Below are 23219 nucleotides of genomic sequence, written 5' to 3' on the forward strand. Positions count from 1 at the left end.
CACCACTCCTCCTGACACCATCCTCCCTGTCCTAACCTACACACACCACTCCTCCTGACACCATCCTCCCTGTCCTAACCTACACACACCACTCCTCCTGACACCATCCTCCCTGTCCTAACCTACACACACCACTCCTCCTGACAATATCTTCCCTATCCTAACCTACACACACCACTCCTCCTGACACTATCTTCCCTATCCTAACCTACACACACCACTCCTCCTGACAATATCGTCCCTATCCTAACTTACACACACCACTTCTCCTGACACAATCGTCCATAGCCTAACCTACTCATACCACTCCTCCTGACACAATCGTCCCTAGCCTAACCTACACACACAATCGTCCATAGCCTAACCTACTCACACCACTCCTCCTGACACAATCGTCCATAGCCTCACACAATCATCAATAACATACCCTGCATAAATACCCCTCCTACTATAATCATCAATATAAGCAACCAATAATTAATTAATATGATAGACAATGGTTGAGAGGCATATATCCTTTGAGACTGGGCCATTCAACACCACTCTTTCCCCACCAGCGATGAACCCTGCAGCATCTATCATCCTCCATCCCCTGGGGCCTGAGTGCATCTCTTCTGTGACATGTCTGAACTTCCCAGGCCTCTCTGAATAGATGTGAAGGCATTTCTCCTGCACAAGAAGCTCACAGCACCACAAGCCTGGTAAGGATCACCCTCGTCGATGTTTCTTTACCTGATTGTAGTACAGAGGTCACACTGGTCCATTATTACATTGGTACAGCACTGCAGGCCAGCCTGGTTGGCCATTCACGTTGCAGTTCTTATCTGTCAGCTTCCCAAACCATTTGCTAAGCTCTGCCGCCGAGGGAAGAGAGACCGTTAGCGATGCTGGCAAAGGGGACAGCCTGAGCCACGGGGGAGGGGGGGGAGACGGCGAAGGCAAGAGAAAAATGATGGATTAAACTCAGGCTTGAACTGAAATGGTAAGAGCCAATAAGAGCCCCTGCAGGGACGATAAACACAGAGAAGCTGTTTACGCTGAGTGCACCGCAAGTTATCCTGAAATCACTGAAAGCATCAGGGGAAAAGGGGAAAAAAAAAAGCCAGCGTGCAAATGTACATAGAGCATGCAGGGGGAAAGATGATTGGATGATTATTTCCTTTTATTTTCACCATAGCCATTAGGGAAACCGTTCAGACAGACTGCTTTTATTCAAATGTTTTTATCATGTATTTCCAAGAAAGGGCAAATATACATGAAAAACAGCATTAAATCCAAAGTTTATGGTTTAGATGGCACTGCAGTTAAATTTTGCTTGTATTGGCTGGCAATCTTTCTGTAGTGCTATCATTGGGACACAGGTTTGTGACAAGCAGGAAGACATACCTTTCATTAATAATGTTCCAAGAAAAAATGTTAAGAAGCCGGAACAGGTCAGTCTTGTGGCTCGGTGGTGATACCGGGCCCTGCCGTGTTTGGAAGGTCCCTGTGCGGGCCAAGCCTGTTCCGGCCGGGGCCCAGGACTGCAGGGTTCCAGACGATCACCTTTCTCAGCTGCTTAGGGCTCTCGACAGTCTCAGAACAGTGAGACTGAAGGTGCGTGGTGCCAGTACCAAAACCTCCCAACTGGTTTTGGCTGACAAGGCTGAGACACCAGGAGCACCAGATCATCTAAAATGTGCATTGGGCAATGGCAAGGAGAAGTAGAGGATAATGCCAACACAACAGTTTGGTAAGAGAGCCTATGAAAATGGTGGCACAGCTCTAACTCTGGGTGCCAGTCTCTGGACACAAGCACTCACCTCCCTTTCTCTTGCAATCTCTCCACCCCATGCTTTGGCTGGCCGTGCAAGGACCCCCCTGCAGCCTATCTTAGGTGAATGATGCACCACGGGACAACGCCGAATAGCAGAAATCGGATCATAAGGGTTGTATATGTTTCAACGAGACTTCTCTCCAGGGAACTCCGGTCCACTGAAATAGCTCTTCTTTCCTCTCCTCCACTGAGCGCTGCCAGATTGCTCTGCCCGAGACTCCACACTTTCAGCTGCTAAGTGCCAAAAATTTGGAACAAAATACCACTAACTCTGAGCCTGGTGCCATGTCACCTTAAGTTCAGGAAAAAAAAACACTAAGGCGTAGCTATTCAGCCCCTAAGACCCACATCCTCAGCCCAGTTTCCTGAGCCCACCACCAGGGACTGCATTATACAGAACAGGGACACAACTGGGTCTTGAAATTATTCACACATGGGGTTTCCCATGCTGGATCCCAGTGCTGCACCGATTGCAAATTTTGATTTGGCTGTAAGCTGTTCTGTTGCCTTTGTTCATGTAAATTCATTGTAATCTGCCTTGAGACCAACTTTGGGAAAAGACAGACTATCAAATGAACATGAATACATTTTAAATTATGTGTTACACAGTTTCAAGCTGGGAATGGTATAAAATACCACGAATGAGGGCCTTTGTTTGGTCTTCCTGAGCTATGGATTTTTAAAAACCGCTTCATCGAACTGCCTCTTTTTTTAAAGAAGCTACCCATTCAAAGCAAAATCCAAGGCACACACATGGGAAATGCATTCTGGGTTTCGGGACTCGCGGGATCCATGGCGCATTTCGGAACACCCCGCTGGCTTATTCAGTGGAAATGAATTGGCACCAAATAAGCCTTCTGCTCATGTGCATAATGATAGGAATAAATACATTCCTAAATGATCTGGGTCTGCGGTCCCTTGATCCTTTCCCATGGTCCCCTGTCTTCCCGGAGACATAACGTAAGCTGCTTGGTTTGCCCTGGAAAGGGCTCTCCTATCCCTTGCACAACACTTGGTGATCCACTGCTTGATCCTTCTTTCTTCGAATCTCTCCTTTCCTGCTTCCTCCCCAGGCTTCCTCCTCTATCCTCCCAGCTCTGGATTCCAGTTGGGATCCACTCCTTTTCCTCACCATTCTATTACATGGCGTAGGGATCTTTTGGTCTGAAGGATCCAAAAATACCATAAACGGGGGGAAAATCCTTCATCTTTCCCCAGCCTTTTCCTTCAGGCAGGGAAAGTGGGCAAAAAACCCCAACCTTCCTCCTAACAAAAATCCACGTATATTCCCCACAAAATTCACTTATTAAGCACAGGGTGGTGGGACAGTAATCTGATCTCTGTGCTTCCTAAACCACTCAGCAAACGAACTGAGCCAATATCAAGCGAGAAGAGGAGAACTGCAGAAAAAAACGACCTCTTTTCTCAGTCTCCAAAACAGGATGCCCCACTGAGCCTAGGGATCACCCACTAATATGCAGGCAGGAAGCTACCATTGCATTCTGCTGAGAATTTCAGGAGGATCCACCATGATAGTAAGCGTTTAGGTGCTCAGCTGTTCATCAATGCAACATTTTTCTTTGTTTATTTCGTTAGGCTCTTATTTCTGCAGTTTGTTTCAATTTATTATTCATTTATCTGCTTTTTTTTAAATTTATTTTTATCTTTTTTTAGTCCATGTGTTTTTTATTGTATGCATTTATATTTTGTTGTCAGGTACTTTGCTGTGATCAGTTTGTCTGCCTATTGTAATCTGCCAAGTATTTTTAGATTGTGTGGTCTATATATCAATTAAATAACTAAATACTGGACATTGCATTAGCCTCCAGTGAGGGGAGGGTATTTCTAGGACAAGACGGTTACATTCCTCATGTCTACACGCTATCAAAGATATTACAGCAGTTCCCAAACAAAGGGCAGCTACAGTAGAACAACAATTTTTGGCTTAGTAGCTGGAAGTTAGGTGTCTAATAGAAATAAGGACAAACAGCAACCAGCAAATATAGAAGGAGAAAACCAGATTTCTTATTTGATCTGGAATTACTGATGGGGCATTTTCTAAAATTCTGAAATCCAGCAAAATAGGGCAGGGACCCTCAAAGTATTTCAGCATAACGCTTGATTACGGCCCTCCCCTGACACAGCTTTTTCTATAGCACAGCAGGACTGGAGAGGAAAAGAACACGTTGAGGAGGAAAACCAGGACCGAACCGAAATCTTCAGAGGACGTGGAGCTTTACTGGCAGTCATCTGCCCAGGGACTTCAGCGAGTGATGTTTTTCGTAATAATGGTGCCAGCTTAGGGCCAGCAGCGGCCTCCACCTTTTACTCCAGCTGCAATGGGGGGTCCAGGAGGCAAACCGGTGGCCTGGCATGACCTGGCGGAAAGGTTATGTCAGGTTTGGACAAGCTCCTGGAGGAAAAGTCCATTAACCATTATTAAGGTGGAGATGCAGAAATCCACTGCTTATTCTTGGGATCCTGCCAGGTACTCGTGACTTGGAGTGGCCACTGTTGGAAACAGGATGCCGGGCTTGATGGACCCTTGGTCTGACCCAGGAAGGCATTTTCTTATGCTCTTATAAAACACTGACTTCAGTGCCATGAAACGTGGCCGGCTAACTGAGATTTCCACACCGAGACCACAGAAACTTCCAGGCCAGTGGTTTCTGCTAACTGCAGCTTCAAACGCCACGAAGACAAACACCAAACAGACCTCTGCCTCCACAAAAAAAATAAATAAATAAATAATACCCCACTAAATGGAATGGAGCCTGGAATGAGACACTAAATTGGATCTTATCAAATCAACATCAGACCTCACAACGTTAGCTGTAATAAATGACTTCGAACAACAATGTTTATCATATTAGACTAACAGCCCGAACATTTCCTGCCCGTAATGACTCCGGCAGCGCGGGGCGCAAGGTCAGCCAGCCTGAACCGGCCACTTTGTCTCTTTCGTGCCCACGTGCTCCTGCCAGCGACTCAAGCTGTGCTTCTCCAGCGAAGTGAAAGGGAAGTAATAACTGTTTTGCTACAGTATGTTTTCCATCAGGATAAATTATTCTAAACAGAGATCTAACACTGACAGGGAAATAGACCGCGTTTTCTGCCATTAGGCAAAAAAAAAAAAAGAAAAACCTTTACAGACCAGGCTCATGCCAAGCAAAAGCAATCATTATGTTTTTGCAGCTGTTTACAAAACTGGAAAAATAAAGGGATAAGTGTGGTACTTTAAAAAAAAAATCTTTACATGCACTTATATTTGGGTAGACGGAGGTCCTTGACACTGGTGCTAATTACAGTTGGTGCAGGGATAGGGATGTAGCTGTTCCCATCACATTAGCACGGTCCTTCATTTTCAGCTTAAACTGATTTTCACACACAAATTCCTGGATTTTTTTTCCGAAAGGCGACATTCGGTTTAAGCTGATATTCACCCTAATTTTAAGCTGATTAAAAATCTGTTCCAGAGCTGCAGATCTGTTTTCAGCACCTTCAGCCAAAGCCCACGCTGTGTTTCATCCCCACCAGTGAAAGCTCTCATCCTCCAGCGCCGCCCATGCCGTGTTTCAAGTCCCACCTCCTCAGCAGCCAAGCTACCTGCTGTCGGCTGCCGCAAATGCGTTTGAAGCAGGCGCTGTCTCCCAGAAGCAATTCCCGGCAGGCTCCCTGGCCCTGCAGAAAAGCAGATGTGCTGTGCTACAGCGCGCGGGAGCCCCAGTAAGCTGCTGCCCAGGGAGAGAGGAAAAGCCTGGAACCATCACCAGTAAGGGTGAATGCAGTTGCGGTGTGGAGGAACGGGGCGAGAAGGAGATTCTTAGCAGGGTTGGAGAGAGAGAAAGGGGGAGGGGCATGTTAGGAAGGGGTAGGGGTAGAGATGGAGATTCTGCAGAGTAGTTGGGTGGGAGAATTTGCTCAATATTGTTTTATGGTCCTGGCTTCTGTCCACCAAAATAAACTCCGACATTTACCCGGCAAAATAACGAGTCACTTTTTTTTTCTCACTGATTTTCTCCTGTTTTTGTTCTTGTCTTAATAAACTCCCATAAATTCCCAGGAAAAATAAATCGATTAAAAACTGAAAATGAAGATCGTTACACATAGGTTGGGCCACTCACTGTGGCATTTGGAGGCAGGAGTGCCACTGAGATGCAGGTGATGGGAGGGGGAGGGGAAGAGGTTGGAAGTTAGGGGCGAGGCGTGCAGTTTTGAGATGGTGCCGCATGCGCTGATGAGGTCTGCAGCTTGCTGCTCTCAGGTCTGCACTAGCAACAAGAGCCCGAAGGGAAAAGCGATGGAGCAGCAATGTAGAAAATACATGGGCTGCCCCGGGCCAAGGTGACACCCCCCTCCCCCCCCCCCCCAGGACAAAGATACATGAGTGAGAGGGTACAGGGCGAGCAGAATAAGAGCCTTTACTCCTCTGTATGTCGGACGGTCATTACTTCTTCTGCTTTCATAAAATAAGACGAAATATGTCTCCAGGACCAAGACGAGGAAAGGAAACCCAGCTGCACACATTTCATTTTTGGAAATTAAATCCTAGAATGTGAGGATTTCTTACAGCTTAAATTGGAACGATGACTGGGATCCTGGCACCATGAGCCTTCATTTGCCGCTGCCCTGGGATTTTCCCCCTGCTTTAAAAGACCCCCCCCCCCCCCCCCCCCTTCCCACTGTTCCTAGTCTGGTCATTGCAGCAATGGTCCTGAGGCCAGGAGCCATGCACTAGTGCTCCGCCCGAAACCCTGGATCATGGGGTTCTCAATCTGGCCTCTAGGTTTCACCCTTATCAATGATAACGCCTCCCCTCCTACCTACACCCACCCAGGAGCTGTGAACGCTGCCTTCCCTGATAGGGAAAATCTTATCTGGCAACCGAACGAAGGATCCTCCGCTGTGTACTGCCATTGATCCACTGGGCCAGCCTAGATCCTGTAAAATCGAGAAAACTATCAAAACTGGAATGCATGGAATTACTAGATTTGCAAAATAAAAACAGGAAAATCAAAGGGGATCTTTCTGTTTCTAAAGATGTGATGTTGTGAGTACCCTGATGTAAGCAATCCCCTGATATTAGGATGCCTTCCTCAAGCCCCGAATGAATAGATAGATCACAAGGAAACAAGCTGCATGCACAGATGCATAGGGAGGGCAACGGTCAAAGGGATTTCCATGAGTAAACTCCCCATCACCCAAAAAAAATTGTTTTACCTACTACATCCCCGTCTGAATATTGTGGATAAAAGTACAGGCCTGATTCCATTGGTGCCTAAGTTTGCTTCAGGTGCGTTGCAGTGGAGGCGTTCCCAGGGCAACACACATTGTTTTGCATTTTCAAAAACTTAGTCGGCCAGTTTTGGTTGGGAAATAAATATCGGCAGAAAACTCAGGTGATTATGTTTAGGTTAGGTTATGGATGATCCCACCTCTTGGCGGCCCAAGAAGATCAGGGCCACCGCGGAACCCATCCCGTGGCAACTCGCGAAGAGGAAGCCAAAAGGTGAGGCCCAGTAGAGTGTGTGTGCGTATGAGAGTGAGTTGAGAGATTGCGCGTGAGAGAGTGAGTTGAGAGACTGTGTGTGTGTGGGAGTGAGAGCCTGTATGATCAGAGAGACAGCATGCGAGAGCCTGTGTGTGTGTATCTGTGTGTGAGACAGCATGTGAGAGTCAGAGCCTGTGTGTTTGTGAGACAGCCTATGTCTGTGAGACAGACAGCATATGAGTGAGACTGTGTATGTATGAAAAAGCATTTGAGAGTGAGAGCTGTGTGTGTGAGACAGCATGTGAGTGTGAGAACCTGTGCCTGTGTATGGGTGAGAGAGAGACAGCATTTGGATATCAGAGCCTGAATGTGTGTGTGAGAGAGAGAGAGACAGTTTGTGAGAATGAGAGCCTGAGATTGTGTTTGAGGGAAGAAAATAAGTCAGGTGGACAGAGAAGAAACAGAAAAAAAAGAGACCCTATGAAAAGAATTGGAAAAAAACCAAGAAAGGGAAGGTGGAAAAAAAAAGTCTGTGACCAACCGATTAGAAAACTAAGATCAGACAGCAAATGTAAAAAAAAATAAATAATTTTTGAATTTTTAGTGATATCTTTGGGAATGTGCAAGAGTAGCAGTTTCTCTATGCTGATCTCACGATGTACGAAATCGTAGCTTGGAGGAACTGGAAGCCCTGCAATTTTTTAATACCGTGGGGGCCTGCACAGGAGCGATTGGTTCCTCCCCAATAGCCACGCGGCAGCAGTGACAGGGGCAGCAGAGGAACAAGAGAGGCTCCGAGGTTGCTGGCAAAAGAAAGAGAGGGAGGGTCTGCCTTCAGAGAATGTGTGTGAGTGTGAGAAGGTTGCTGAGGTGGATTCCAAGCTGCCAGCAGCTGAAATTAAGATGAGGGCCTGATGCTGCTGATAGATCCCAACCAAAGAAAAGCTGGAGACGCCTGCGGGTTTGTCTGAGAGAGAGCTTATGTGTTTATGAGCTTGTATGTGTGTGTGTATAAGAAAGAGGAGAAAGTTTGCACATCCCTCTTCCACTAATCCATGATAAACTCAGGATGACTGGAAATTAAAGTTCCCAGGTATGGAGAACATGATTTTTTAAAATCCTTTTTAGTTTTATTTTTCAGGTGTTGCTTGCTGTGTTTGCTGTTTTGAAATATTTTATTGGTGTTTGGGACATTTTTAAAAACTTGTATATGAGTTTTTAATTATTTAATCTTTTATTCATCAGCTTTTTTTGAAATATTATTAGTATGTTTTTAGTATTATGATTATGTATTTTATTTCTTGATTTTGTTGTTTGATTTTGAGGACTGGTGATGTTTCTGTTTTTTCATTGTTGCACTGCATAGAGAGTCTGGCTTCTTGCGGTTTTCAGTTCAGTTTTTGTCTGCGCGTTTGTAGTTCTACTTTATGGTTGTTCTCTTCTGTATTTGGTGAGGGTCTGTTTATGGTCTGCATGTGTGACTGAGGTGAGGTATTCTACTAATAGGAAATGTATTAGTGTGTTAGGGCTTTGAGAGGGTCAAGTCCACAGCCAACACGCATCTCAATAGTCCTAATACCATATGGGTTCCAGGTGTCTTTTTTGCAGGGATTTCTGGTTGGCATCACTGCAGTGCATGTAAATGTAATGTAAGTGATATTTTTACCTCAGAGTACTGTACTTTGATATTTTTCATGTAAAATATAAATGCATAACTCTTACCTGTGTGTGTGTGGAATGAGGCAGGGGGCGTTGTGCAAGGCTATAAGGTTCGCACAGGGCACCTAATATCCTTCCTTGCACCAGCCATGGGTTCGGGGGAGGGGAGAGGGTGTCAGTTTTTAAAGTTTGTATCACTGAAGTGAGATGGGCGTTTTTTTGGTGAGCCTGGGACAGAGAATGAATGAAATTGGGGGGGGGGGGGCAGCACAGTAATTGCTGGCACAGGGCAGCAAAAAACCTAGCGCTGGCCCTGCTTTTGCTTTAGCTACAAATTCCTCTAAGAAGATTTATCGACCCCTTCCATCCAGGGCAGACTCCAGGAGAGGGTTTCCTGTGTGCCAAGATGGGTTTCATTGGTAGTATTGGGAGGGGATACATTAAAAACCCATTTAGTGCTGATTAAAAAAAAGACCTCCTGAACGCTTGCCGTGATCTCACGGTGCAAGGTCGGCCGCGTGCAGGTCGCTGCAGTTTCCTCATTCTTAGCGCACAACAATGGCCAGGCCTCCGATTCCAAAGCGAATGCCCTTAGCATGGATTAGTGACAGAAGGGAAAGGGACCCAGGGGGAGGAATCCTTTTTACATTTTTTTTTCTTTCGTTTGCAGGGGCCGGCCCTCTAATGAACGGGGCTCCATTGTCTCAGGCTGCCAGGTCAGACCCCCCCCTGCAGTCTGAGAGCATTTAGGGCTAATTGAATCACTGGATTAGATAATGCAGCATCCATTAAGAAGGGATTCTCCGAGGACAATGTCTATTATAGCAAAGGGGGAGGGCGTGCAGGGAGGCAAATTAACCTCAGTTAAGCGGCTGATTGATAAAAATGCATCCCGGTGTCCCGGCTGCCGGAACCTGAGGAGGAGGAAGTCCGAAATGCACTGCGCACGACCGGGACTGCCCGTCGAATGTTTGAAAGTTGGAGAGAAAAAAAAAAAGCCACGCGCGTGAGGCGGAAGCTGGAGCCGATGAAGCCTCCCGGCTCCCCTCACTGCAGCCCCGAGCCCCCCCCCCGGGCTTATTCCCTGCTTTTCGTTTGCACGTTAGCTGCGGTGCCGCCTTCGGACCCTCAGCGCCTCCATGGGAAAGTTTTTTTCCACGCGTTCACCCACCCTTTCCGACAGACGGACGGACCGAGGCGCTGCACCTTCGGGGAAACTCCCCTAAGAAGTTCTGCTGCTTCCGCGCTGCTTTCATTCTTAAGGAGTTTAAAACGTCTCTCCCCCTCACCTCCAGGCCATGCAGGTGTACATCCCCCCCCCTTGGCATGATGCCCGTTTAATGGATGAAATGCACATCTGAATTCTTGCTGGTGCACACTTCCCACTTGCACTGCCACTTTGGGATTTTGTTCATATCAAGGGCAGCACTCACGCCCAGTGCACTAGTTTCCTGTACATGATTGGGTGTTGTCACCCTGGTTTTGTGCCTAGTCCTATAGTGTCCTGTTACACTGTAAAACCCATCTAGCAAGGCTGGGGACCAGTCAGTTGAGGCAGATGTGCCTGAAAAACACGAGAGAAAGAGAGGGGCCTGGCAGCTGCCAGCACAACCCAACCCGATGCGGAAAGACAGAGAGAAGGCCCAGTGGCGGCCAGTGATGCCCATCCTAACGCTGAGAGGCCCAGTGGCTGCCAGCAGAGGCCATCTTGCTGGTGGCGGAAGACACCAGGGGAGAGAGGCAGACCCCAGCATGAACCAGAGAGTCAGTATGTGTGTATGGAGTGAGAGAGAGGGGGTGGGTGGGTGGAGATTTGAGTGAAAGGCAGAGCATGTGTGTGTGTGTGTGTGTAGAATATATGTGAACATCGTGTATGTGTGTGAAAGCATGTATGCTAGAGCACGTGTTAGCATTGTGTGTGTGCTTGTGAGCATGTGTGTGTCAGAGTATATGTCAGTGAGAGGGAATGTGTGTGTGAGTGAGAAAGGCTCCACATGCTTTCTCACTCACACACACATGCTCTCTCCCTCTTTCACATGGACAGACACACTCTCACACTTGCTTCCTCTCTCACATAGGCTCCACATGCTTTCTCACTCACACACACATGCTCTCTCCCTCTTTCACATGGACAGACACACTCTCACACTTGCTTCCTCTCTCACATAGCATGTGGAGCCTATGTGAGAGAGGAAGCAAGTGTGAGAGTGTGTCTGTCCATGTGAAAGAGGGAGAGAGCATGTGTGTGAGAGAGAATGAGCGTGCTTATATGAGAGGGAGGGGAAGGTTTATGCAGCCCCCCTCACTTTCCCTCCACTCCTCTCCCCTTCCCAGTGTAATTCCCCCTGGGGTTCATTACCAATAGGGCCCTTAATTTAGCTCTTAGGGATAGAGAGGTGGAAATTGTTGGGCGGCGCCATTCGGTACAGCCCCTGCAGTTGAGGGTGCTGGGATGGCCATCCTCCTTGTGAGGAAGTAGAAGCAGCTCTCTCCTGAGTGTTTTGGGGACAGTGCAGTCTAAGTTCTGGAGGTTAGAGAAGGTGTTGGAGCTTTGTCATGTTTTTGGATTTTGGGCCTACCTTTGGGTCTCAGGCAGTCTAGCTTGGTGCCCCTGAAGGAGGTCGGGTTGCTTTGAGCTTTTGCTGAATTTTCCTGTAACCCCCTGTATGCTAGGGGTCACCTTCCCAGCCTCGGGGGAGCAGGGTAATTACAATCCCGAGGTGGGGAAATAGATCTCCGGGGCAGGATAACCTGCAGGGCCAGTGCCAGGCTGAGAGCACTCTGCATAAATAAACCACTCTCCAGCCTCGAGCTGTGCTCCAAATAATAAATAGTTTACAGCAGAATCTTCAGGATCAAACATAGTGACAGCGACAGTTCAGGGAGAGGCAGAAATCAAACACAATCACAGTTCCAGAAATGTTAACTCCTCTCCTTAAGTAACACTTTCCTCTTACAGCAACTCAGGGTCTCTGGCTACTCAGTTTCTCTTCTCCTTAGTCCTTGCACAACCTAGCCTGGTCCTCTCTTTAGTCTCCTTAGATAACAGAATAGTTACTCACAGGAATGTCCTGCTCAGCTCAAGGAAAAACCCTTCTGGTACAGCATCGGGATCCTCCGAGCCCCAAAACAAGTTCCCTCTGGCACAGTTTGGCTTCCTGGTCCAGAAACGTTCCTGCCTCAGTTAAGCGCAGGTTTTATCTTTTAACTTCCAGGCTGTACTGCACTCTCTACTTCTTCTCCTCTGCTCTCAAGCCTCTGGGGATTTTTAGAGGAAAATCCCTGCACACTCCTGCTGCTCCCTTCTGAGATCTTGGGTGAGGGTCACAGCTCCATCCCACTCTCTTTGCAATCTGGAACAGCCCCAGAGTCAGGAGAGTCAGGGTCTTTTATCACTTCTGCTCCATAACCGAGCCCCTCGGGGGATGAACCCCTTTATCTGTGAAGAAGGCAGGTCACAACTCCTGACACACAGCTGCCCCAGGGCTCTGGAATGATCCTGTGCTGGTTCCAGAGTAACCTTTCCCCCCCCCCCCCCCCGTGCACATCCTGTGCTCTTCCCGCAGATGCTGACGCACTGCTGACAACCCCTCAAGGCTCCCATAAAGAGGAAACCTGCATTTTTACCATTAAACCTCTCAGCACCTTTAACCTCCGTGCACTTTCTGTGGCCTGGGTGCCACATTCCTTTGGAAGAAGCCTAAGCCACCCCTGGGGGTTGCCGGGAGAGAGGTCACAGGGACCAGGATAAGGAAGATCTGCCCCCCTGCACCCTCCTGGAGGACAGAGGTATGGTGGGGATCTGCTGCAGAGAACTTCTAGTGCTTTTGGACTCAGTTTTTGGGCAGACAATTTTGGTTCAAAAAACTCGGAGGAAGAGTTTTACTGCCCCTTCCTACCCTGTGTGTTCCTGGGTGGATCCCTCCCATCTAGGGATGTGAGAGAGACATTTGGAGAACGGTGAGTAAGATCAAACTAAACCCAATATGGAGGACCCCTACTTCGAATCTTCACCCCTGGAGAGGGAGGAAATTGGGAATCTCTGTGGATAGATGGTTTTACGAATTTTTGTCAACTTTGATGGTGTTTTTTCCTGCCCACTGAAGGATCCCCTGCGCAGTGGGGAACCTCCATTTTATCCATCCCCCGGAGGGTGAGTGTTTTCCCTGTCCTGGTGCTAGGAGACCCTTGCACAGAGAGAGGAAGGACTGTGCAGGGCAAAGTTCAATTTGTGGTGCAAATAACTGTGCCATTTATTTCTCTGATTCACCTTCAGTAAAGTTACTTTTGGACACTCAGAGTTCGAGTCTCCTGCATGCTGTTGGCACCTTCAGTACTCAACGATTGCTGAAGGATTTATACCTCTCCCAGGGAAAAAAGTTACAAAGTCACTCCTGCCACTTGGGGTCTTGAAAGAGAAAATACCTTCCCTCTGCAGTAAAGAACCTAAGCCTTGGGGAAAGAGACTTGTAAGAGAGCTAGTGGGCATGGATGCAGCCCGAGAACTATACATTTTTACACATAGTAACACAGTGATGATGGCAGAAAAGGACCAATTGGTCCATCCAGTCTGCCCAGCAAGTTTCTTATGGTAGGAACTGCCGCTCCGTGCAGGTTACCCCCATGTTTCTGTTAAGGGTAGTAACTGCCGCTCCGTGCAGGTTACCCCCATGTTTCTGTTAAGGGTAGTAACTGCCGCTCCGTGCAGGTTACCCCATGTTTCTGTTAAGGGTAGTAACTGCCGCTCCGTGCAGGTTACCCCCATGTTTCTGTTAAGGGTAGTAACTGCCGCTCCGTGCAGGTTACCCCCATGTTTCTGTTAAGGGTAGTAACTGCCGCTCTGTGCAGGTTACCCCATGTTTCTGTTAAGGGTAGGAATTGCCGCTCTGTGCAGGTTACCCCCATGCATTCTGTTAAGGGTAGGAACTGCCGCTCTGTGCAGGTTTCTCCATATTTTTGTTAAGGGTAGTAACTGCCGCTCTGTGCAGACTACCCTCATGTTTCTGTTAACAGTAGTAACTGCTGCTCTGTGCAGGTTACCCCATATTTCTAGAGGGTGGCCAATGTAACCTCAATATTTAAAAAAGGCTCCAGGGGCGAACCGAGTAACTATAGACCAGTGAGCCTGACTTCAGTGCCGGGAAAAACAGAGGAAACTATTCTCAAGATCAAAATCGTAGAGCATATAGAAAGACATGGTTTAATGGGAGACAGTCAACATGGATTTACCCAAGGGAAGTCTTGCCTAACAAATCTTCATTTTTTTGAAGGGGTTAATAAACGTGGATAAAGGTGAACAGGTAGATGTAGTGTATTTGGATTTTCAGAAGGCGTTTAACAAAGTCCCTCATAAGAGGCTTCTATGTAAACTAAAAAGTCATGGGATAGGAGGCGTTGTCCTTTCGTGCATTACAAACTGGTTAAAAGACAGGAAACAGAGAGTAGGATTAAATGGTCATTTTTCTCAGTGGAAAAGGGTAAACAGTGGAGTGCCTCAGGGATCTGTACTTGGACTGGTGCTTTTCAATATATATATAAATGATCTGGAAAGGAATATGAAGAGTGAGGTTATCAAATTTGTGGATGATACAAAATTATTCAGAGTAGTTTAACACAAGCGGATTGTGATACATTACAGGAGGACCTTGCAAGACTGGAAGATTGGGCATCCAAATGGCAGATGAAATTTAATGTGGACAAGTGCAAGGTGTTGCATATAGGGAAAAATAACCCTTGCTGTAGTTACACGATGTTAGGTTCCATATTAGGAGCTACCACCCAGGACAAAGATCTAGGCATCATAGTGGATAATACTTTAAAATCGTTGGCTCAGTGTGCTGCAGCAGTCAAAAAAGCAAATAGAATGTTAAGAATTATTAGGAAGCGAATGGTTAATAGAACGGAAAATGTCATAATGCCTCTATAACACTCCATGGTGAGACCGCACCTTGAATACTGTGTACAATTCTGGTCGCCGCATCTCGAAAAAGATATAGTTGCGATGGAGAAGGTACAGAGAAGGGCAACCAAAATGATAAAGGGGATGGAACAGCTCCCCTATGAGGAAAGGCTGAAGAGGTTAGGGCTGTTCAGCTTGGAGAAGAGACGGCTGAGGGGGGATATGATAGAGGTCCTTAAGATCATGAGAGGTCTTGAACGAGTTGATATGACTCGGTTTTTTACACTTTCGAATAATAGAAGGACTAGAGGGCATTCCATGAAGTTAGCAAGTAGCACATTTAAGACTAATCGGAGAAAATTCTTTTTCACTCAACGCACAATAAAGCTCTGGAATTTGTTGCCAGAGGATGTGGTTAGTGCAGTTAGTGTAGCTGGGTTCAAAAAAGGTTTGGATAAGTTCTTGGAGGAGAAGTCCATTAATAGCTATTAATCAATTTTACTTGGGGAATAGCCACTGCTATTAATTGCATCAGTAGCATGGGATCTTCTTAGTGTTTGGGTAATTGCCAGGTTCTTGTGGCCTGGTTTTGGCCTCTGTTGGAAACAGGATGCTGGGCTTGATGGACCCTTGGTCTGACCCAGTATGGCAATTTCTTATGTTCTTAAGGGTAGTAACTGCTGCTTCATGCTGGTTATCCCCAGCCTTATGTTAAGGTACACCAAAATGGAGTTACATCAGTAATCCATAACAATCACAGGGTGACTGGAAATCAAAAGTTCCCATTATGGAGAATGGAAGATTTGTAATCCTTAGTTCTAATTATTGGGTATTATTTTATTAGTTTATGAGTCTGTTCCTTTGAAATATTTTATTGAAGGTTGGGAAATTTATAAAAACATATCAGTTTTTTAGGTTCTATTCATCAGTTGTTAAATATCTGTTTATTTTATTAGTATGGTTTTACTATTATGATTGATGTTTTATATTTCCTGATTTTTTTTGTTTGGTGCTTTATGAAGAATGATGTTGTTTCTGTTTTTTCATTGTTGCACTGCAAATGGAGTCTGACTTGTTGCAGTTTCCAGTTCAGTGTTAGGTCCCTGCCTGCGGACCCCATCCCACGGACATGCCCTCACCTCTCTCTCCAGCGCTGCTCTTCTCTCTGCAGCCCGGACTGCCACCGAGCCACACCTCTTCCAATTTTGCGGCCTTGCGGCCACTCCTGCTGCTCTCTCTGCACGGCTGGTGCCGCGTTGCCATCTTCTCCTTTAGGGGAATCCCCTCGCAGGGACTCCTCCCTCCTGGGCGGCTCGAGTGCCACCGCCGAAAACCTTGTATGCGGCAGGAAGCCACCACAGCCGCTCTCCTCTTCTTGGGGCTTGGGACGCCCTGGTGCAGCTCCTCTTCAGCGGCAGGAGCCACTTCCACCCTACCTTTTCCTCACCAACGTGGCAGAACGCCGCTGCAGGCCCCTAGCTCCGTCCACTTACCTTCAGGGCTCCCTCTAGGGGCTGGCCACGCTTCTTCTTTTAAAGGGCCAGAGACAGGAAGCACTCCTGACTCCTCCCAGATGACATCTTCAGGGCTCTTCCTGGTCCTGCCCTATAAAAAGGCACTGCTTCAGTTCCTCAGTGCCTTCGGATGGAGTTACGACTGCTCCAAAGTCCATCCTCTGAATTTCACCCTCCATGGAGTTCCACCGCATCCATCGTGGTCCATCTTGCTGCTCCTGTCCGGAAGACGTCATGTTCCATGTCTTCTTCTTCCTGATGTCTTCGTCCGACGCTCCAGGTTCCATTCCTCGTCAGATCGTCTTCATGGTATGTTCCAGCCCTTGGCTTCCTTCCATAAGCCTCAGGGTTCCTTATCCATCTCTAGATGTCTCTGACGTTCCCGTCGCCCAGATGTCCACTGGTTCATGTGATTCAGATGTTCAAGTGCCTAGACATCCTTCGTCCTGATGTCCATCATTCTCTTCTCTACGACCATCTAATCTCTACTTGTCCAGTAGCTACTCTTCCTGTGTCCACTGTTCCAGATGTCCAGAGACCCTAATGTCCAGTTGTCTTCTCATTCCGAAATCCAGATGTTCAGGTGTCCAGGTGACCTCGCTCGAGGCTTACCCTCTTGCGTATCTTCTTTCTCTCCTTCTCTTGTTGCTGAAGGATCCGCCAGCAGCCTTGTCGTCCCCTGGACTTCTCCTCCAATCATCCTTCACAGAAGCATCCGGCGTCCCTACTATCAGTCTTCAGGTGACCGAAATTGTCTCCGGTTGGACTTCTCTCAAGTGCTGTCTGGACTCTCCTCTCTGTGCACGTCCCACTCTCCGCGTGGTCCGCAACCAGCCTTCCAGGTTGTGTAGGGTGCACAGCGGGACAGGGTGGTCTGTGACCAGTCCACGTCGGGCTGTGTAGGGCGCCCTGAAGGACAGCACTCTCCCAAGTCTCCAAGAGTCTCATCTCGTCCAAGTCTTCGAGTGTCTCCCCTCGTTCAAGTCTTCAAGAGTATTGTCTTGTCCAAGTCTTCACATCTTCAAGAGTCTTGTCTCATCCAGTCCAGGAGTCCCCTTTTCATCCAAGTTCCAGGAGTCCTCGTTTCCCTATGTACTCTGACTCTTTGACTCTCACAGGTCCAGAATCTCCTACTCCAGTACCTTGCCTCAGAGTTTCCAGCCCTCTGTCATCTCTAGTATGTGTTGGTTCAACAGAGGGTTGACTCACCTCATCCTCCTGTGTTCTTGCTCTGCCCATGTTTGCCTTGGGGCTCCTCCCTGAGCCGCCTTGGGGCCCAAGGGCTCACACTCTCTCAGGAGCAAGCGATCGCGCCTCTATGTCCTTCCCAGGGCTCCTGAGAGCATTCATAACATTCAGTTTTTGTCTGCACATTTCTGTTTATACCTTATGGTCTTTCTATTCCTGTTCTGTGAGGATCTGTCTGTGTTCTGTATGTGTGGCTAAGGTGAGGTATTCTGCTAGTGTATAGTTTCTGTGTTGGGATCTATAGTAGCCTGACTTGTTCTGTATTTTTAAAAGCAGGTGTATTGGTGTGTAATGATTGTGAACTCTTGTCCTGTGGCAAGGTTGATGCAGTCTAGTAGGTGTACATACTAGGGCATCTGCTGACAGCTGGAGAACACATCCTGGTCTGGGACAAGCTGGAGCTTTGCCTAAACCAGCCCCATTCCTCGCAGGTTGAGCCCTTGGGTTCCAGTGGCTAGCAGGTGGGGCCTGAGGGCAAACCAAAAGAGTCCAGGGATGGACAGAGATTAAGGGCAGGAAGTAGATAGGGTGTAATCAGGATAGAAGGCAAGGTCAGGTCCAGGCGGCAAGCAAGGGAGTAATCAAAGTCCGATACAGAGGTCAGAACCAGAGAATCAGGCCAAGCTAGACAAGACACAGAGGGACAAGACAGACAAGACAAGACTCCGAGGGCAAGGCAGGCAGACTGGGTGAGGCAACAAAGACAGGGCAAAGACAGGAACAGGGTAAGGCTGGGTGGATTGAGGCAAGGCTGGAAGACTGCATGAGGTAAGGCTGGACAGGTTGGACAAGGCAAGACTAAAAGACTGGACGAGGCAAAGCTTGGATGAGTGAAGGCTGGACAGACTGGACAAGGCAAGGCAGGACATGCTGGACAAAGCAAGGCTTGATGAAGCAAGGTGTACTGCAGGCAAAGCTGGAGACCCGCTACTGAGGCAAAGAGGAGAAGTTGTGGCTGGGTTTAAATGCCCGGCTGCATGACATCATCAGGAGGCACCCGCTGAGTGGATTCCCCTCACGGGGACTTAAGAGGCACGGAGCGGCACGCACATGCACCTAAGGAGGCAGCAGGGTCAGTGGCTCGGGAGCATTGGAAGCGTTGGTGAAAGTGAGGCCGGCCAAACATAACATGGAGTTTTAAGTCCATGTGTAATATTTGCTGTGTTGCCTTTTTAATAGATAAAATTGTTACCGTTTGAATGCTGGCAGTTAGTGCTGTTTTGGTGTGGGAAGTGTACTATATTGTAATTGTAATTCAGTGTACTCATTGCTTTCTGAGGACCTAAGACCATATGGGTTCCGAGCTGCAGGATCTGAAATATATGCAAATGATGGTGGGTGGGCGGGAACCCTCCTCCCCCCCCCCCCCCCCCCCCCCCCACTCCCCTGGGTCCTGAAGTGTCCAAGTGTCCAGTTCTGGTCTATGGGATACTTCTAGGAAGCAAATTTAAAACTACTCACATTGGGACAAAGTCCATGGGTACTTTTTAGCCACAGACTTTTCACCAATTTTCAAAGCAAAAGCAATAATACACACGAACCTCCTCTTAGAAATCTGCTCCAGCCACAACATGCCCACGGACATTTGCACCTGCTTTTACTGTGGGCATATTTTCCCTTGAAAATTCTGAAAATCCAATTGATACGCATTATTTCTCCTCTGCTTAAATCTAAACGTGCCCCTGGGAGCGTCTCCTCTCCATGGGGTCAGAAGTGTGCACGTTATGGAATAATCTGAAGACTCTGAGCCCCAGTGAGGGAGGTCAGTTCTTAGGGATCTGCTTAATGCAGGTAGAGTGCTTTTTAGTTATCGTAAAATGTCCCCCCTAACGGACAAACCTCATTGTAGTATCGTATTTAGAGATCATTACTGTAAACCAATGCACCTAAGCATAGAATGCTGTAGATTTCAGGTGGTGTCTAAGATCCAACCAAGCAAAACTCCTGGAAATATGAACCTTCTGTGTCATGTACTATAATTATGACCCCTCTGGATTTAATGGACATTGGAACAAAAGGAAAAAAAGATAGGTGCACAGAATCATGCTATAAAAGACTTGCAGTATATTGTAGCAGGAGATGTAATGATTGTTTAATGGACTAGGGTACCGTGGATGCTGGCAAGAGACCATATCTCTCTCCAGACAGTTGGATAAATAACACTGGGAACACAAGGTCAGGAGATTTTCTGAATTAACCAGCAATGGGACTCTTAATGTAAAAAAAAAAAAAAAAAAATCCACAAAGTAATTTTTTGCCTGGTCTGGTACCAGATAGAAAAGCAGGGAGAGAGAAAGAAAGTTAATAAGACAATTAATCTCTGACTTTCTGGTTGAAGCCCTGGGTCAATGAGGGAGCAGCATGGTTCTAGTGATCACTAGGGCATTTCCTAGATTTCAAAGGATCATTAAAGGAGCAATGATCTGCAGCAAAAGCTGGAAGGGCAGAGTGATTAGACGTCTTGGAGAAAGAAGGTGGCTCAGTAGTGTGGTCTAGGGACTGGACTGCCAAATTACGTGGGACATTGCTTTGAAAGCTTACGGTCACCAGTTCTCGGGGTAGCACCATGCAGCTCACTTTAGTTCCTTGCTCATCAGTTATTCAGCTGAAATTGGGTAATAATAATAATAATAACAACTTTACACTTTCTCTTCCGTCCCCTTTGGCAGTTGTCATGCAGTAAACGCTAGGAATGTGCTGCCAGACATCCTCCATCCACGAGATGTTTGCCTCATGTGCTAGAATTGTAAGGAGTGTTGGAGTCTTCCTTGTGTGAAAATTACTACATGAATACAAATTATTACTACTGTCACCAGAAAGAAAGAACTACAATAAAGACACATCTTGCAACTTAGGACTGACTGATTGATTGATTCTAAAAACCTACACTACAATTATAATAATGTCGTAGAAAATTGTTCCTTAGATTTCAACATTGTCTCTTTCTTGAAGAGAAGGTGGCATGTAGAGTTCTGCATTGTGAGTTCATGTTAAGCAGTTACAGACAATTTACTTAAAATAAAGCCCTTATACTTATGGCTTCGTCTGTACCATTATCAAGTTAAAAAAAAAAAAATCAAAAGCTGCATATGTGGTCTATTTCTTTGCAATATATAGTTTTATGGGATGTTTTTTATTGATTATAGTCGTATGGTTTTTATTTATTAACTCTTTTTTTGCCACATAACAGCGTACGTTCAGTGGGCAGTGTCCGATAGGAATCCTGAAATGTGGCGTGGCTCAGCTGTAAATGTAAAAATATACTATCTGGTGGTATATCATCTATAAATGTATGTTAAAAACCCACATCAGAAACTAAAGGGTGGGTCCAGCCGGTGTCCAGCGCCCTCAAGCTCCGTCTCAGAGACGTCATTCAGCTTTACAGTGAGGGACTCTGGTGGTGCTGAGGACCCAGGCAGTGGACCTGCTTGCCAGCCCTCCCTCTGAAAACAAAACCTGACCTGCTCATGTGTCGTTGATATCCTGGTGATGAATGTCATTCCATACAGTCGTTATACTGCAGTGTGAATATTCTCCAAAGGACTTCATTACAAACAGTAGAGTTTTTTTTCAAAGAACAAGTGCACTGTTAGATCACCAGTCCTGACACGAGCCATGATTCATCAGAGCCAGGCAGCCTTAGGGGACACCTTTATCAACAGATACTGTGAGAAGTTCATAACAGGGACATGTTTTTATTTCAGTATCAATCCAATGAACACTACATCATCTTCAGGTACAGAGTGTCAAGCCTTAAACATTCCCGATTTGTCATTGGACACTACCCTGACTACAGGAGCAGTAGCATCTTTTAAATTTATAAATATGCCAGATTGCTGACAAAGGTGAAAGAAATAGAGCCTTGGGTTGGCTCCCAAGTATAGGGAAGCTGCTAGGGAATGAAGAGTGCATTGCACTCTGTACATGAGCAATCACCTGCAGGTCTGTGTGATAACAGCAATAATCTGGAAAGGTCAAAAGACGAAGAATCACGAGTCATCTCTCATATACAATAAGCTTTGAGCAAAGCTCATGAATGGCCTTGAAGCTAAGCTAGCTTGGAGTTTCCTCTAAAGTACAGTTCTGTCTACTTAATCCGCCGGGGTAACCTACACAGAACAGTGATTACAGCCCAAAGCAGATGGTGGAATGACTGCTTCAGGCTTCCAAGAAGGTCTATGGGCAGCCTGCACAGAGCAATGATTACAACCCGAATATTACTGGGACAGCCACATCCGGCTTCCAGGGAGGTTGGGGTGACCTCCATGGAGGAACTATGTTTAAAACCCAAACTTCAGTGAGCCTGGGGAGGCCAAAAATATTCCTAAACAGCCTCATTCATTTTGATGCTGGTGGGAACTCTTACTCGAAAGAGGGCCTTGGCATGGGATTAAGTAGCGTTCTTGAAAGAATCACAGTAGAAGATGACAAGGCCTATTAGCAAAGATGGTGAGGCAATGGATTTTGGGCATGTTTGGAACAAATATGAACCACGGTGATAGGAAAAGATATAGGGGAGGAGGGGGAGGGGGCATAGCTAGTGTTGAGTTGCAGATGCAAAAGTATGTATATAAGTGCAAACCCCTCCCCAACTGGGCCCCCAAAAATGCCTCTGCTCAGTCCAGCCAAGCAATTCTTCAGGCTGCAGATGCACTTCGCACTTATTCCAGCATCTCTTCTTGCAATTTTAACTTTATTATAACATCAAGCAACATACGTTTTAGGAGCCTGCCTACCTTACAGTAGGGTACTCGTACCTTGGATATCTTAGAACCGTGTACAGGAGCTTCTCTTGGAGATGCTGGGGCCTCCTGATCCCAGTTGGACTTAAACCTTTATTCCCCTCCCTGTAGGGCCCCGCCCATAAAGCTCTCTCTCTCTTTCTGCAGGTTTTAAGGTGGACCAGGTCCTGCACTGGTTAAAGAGGGGTTTTAAGCCACTCCTTCACATACCCTCCTCCTCAGCTTGGACCCGTTGGTCAGAATGTTTTCACTCCCTCTGGATCTCATCCAGGGAAATGCCACAAATCTCCATTCCCCTTCAGCTAGCTTTGGGCTTGGGGTCAGGGTTCTAGGATCAAGCTCTCCCCCTCTGTTTAGGGTTAGCCCAGACAACAGCATTGTCACCACCCACTGTGCCCTTTGCCCAGTGTCCACCCTCAGTCCTTCACTGAGTCCATTTGTTGCTCCAGGTTCAACTCCTTCCCCAGTCGGACACTCGAGACTTTACTTGGGAGTTCCTGTGGTGGCTGCCCTTGCATTGCTGAGCGCTGTCCAATCTTTTCTCCAGTGTCTTGTGACTTCTCTGTACCAGCACTAATCACTGCACTCTGGTCATTCCACAGCGCCATTCTCTGGCTCCTCTTGCTGGCTCTTCTGTAGCGCCGCTCTCTGCAATACCTCTCTCTGGCCAGCCTTCAGTGTTTCTTTAAGAGCTCTCTGCCGCATCTCTCTCTGACTCCTGCACACTGGCTTCCTCCAGGCCTTCCAACTGTCTCCTTCTAAGCAGTCTTTTAAAGCTCCACCATGAGCTTTCTGGTATCTCAGACTCAGTTACTACAGGTTCATTCACTTGGTACCTGCCTTGTTCTTG

The 23219-nt window shown here is 47.0% G+C and overlaps 1 long non-coding RNA gene across 1 annotated transcript in view; it reads left to right on the top strand.

The window, feature by feature from the left end:
- LOC115099513 overlaps positions 1-23219 on the top strand; it is a 99106-nt gene that overhangs the window by 46289 nt on the left and 29598 nt on the right. Inside the window, exon 2 of the long non-coding RNA XR_003858813.1 lies at positions 558-701. This is a non-coding gene — a long non-coding RNA (uncharacterized LOC115099513). The remainder of the gene's footprint in view (positions 1-557; positions 702-23219) is intronic.

Source organism: Rhinatrema bivittatum, chromosome 9 (genome assembly GCF_901001135.1).
Source record: "Rhinatrema bivittatum chromosome 9, aRhiBiv1.1, whole genome shotgun sequence".
Taxonomy (NCBI): Eukaryota; Metazoa; Chordata; class Amphibia; order Gymnophiona; family Rhinatrematidae; genus Rhinatrema; species Rhinatrema bivittatum.